Genomic DNA, 1,011 nt, shown 5'->3' with positions numbered 1-1,011 from the left:
ACAGAACACACGTAGATGCACCAGGAGTCCCGATGCCTCACGCACCTGAAGGACCTCACCGCCCCCCCCTACTGCCTGCCTTCACCTTCAGAGATCCTGGCCCACCTCTCCATCGGGGAGGCGCTTCCTCCGAGCTGTGCTGCTTGGCAGGTTTCCAGGTCACTGCTCCAATGAGTATTCACTCATATGCACGCACATACAGCTCTGGGGGTTCATCGTGTACAGAGCTGTCATTTGATTTGCTCCTACTTTACAACTCAGGTAACCTTTGACTCCCAGAGATCGGGTAAGCAGGGCAGGCATTATCCTGAGGCTGGGGGTGGGGTGGGGTGTGTGGAACATGTGCCCAGGGACCACTGGGCAGGAGCCCCGTAGCCAAACAGGGTCCCCCAGGGCTGTTGCCTCCTGAGGAATGTTCTGGTCTCTCCCCGCCACTCTGCAGAGACCACACGGCAGCCATGGTGGTCCAGAGCCCCAGGGTGAGCCTTTCCTTCAAGTCAAGAATGCAGGCTTGGAAGGTTGACAGGCCTGGGTGTGGCCTCGGCCAGTGCTCGCGCTCGAGCCATAGCCCCTCTCCTCTATCCCAGCCTTGCGAACACCCTTCCAGCTCTGGGAACCCATGCTGGTCAGGAGATACCTTGTGGAAAATTGGAGATGGAGATGGACTGTGAAGGATGGTAGAATTTTTTTAAACATTTTTAATTTGCAACAAAATATATATAGACTTTTTTGACAGGAGAAAGTAAAAGCCTCCTGCATCACCCCCACACCAGAGCCCTCTCCCACGCCAGCTTGTTCCTGCCAGTGCCTGATCCACATGCCCACCAGGGTCTTGCCATGCTAATGTAGTCTGCAGTGGGGAGAGAGTTCTTCTCTGGGACCCTCGATGTTCTGTGCTCCCAAAGATTCAGAGGAGGGAACTTCTGCTGCCCTCTGAAATCACAGGAAGATTTTTCTTTTCTTTCTTTTTTTTTTTTTTTTGCGGTACGCGGGCCTCTCACTGTTGTGGCC

This window comes from Neophocaena asiaeorientalis, unplaced genomic scaffold (genome assembly GCF_003031525.2).
Source record: "Neophocaena asiaeorientalis asiaeorientalis breed wild unplaced genomic scaffold, Neophocaena_asiaeorientalis_V1.1 scaffold473, whole genome shotgun sequence".
Taxonomy (NCBI): Eukaryota; Metazoa; Chordata; class Mammalia; order Artiodactyla; family Phocoenidae; genus Neophocaena; species Neophocaena asiaeorientalis.
This window is presented reverse-complemented; position numbering follows the sequence as displayed.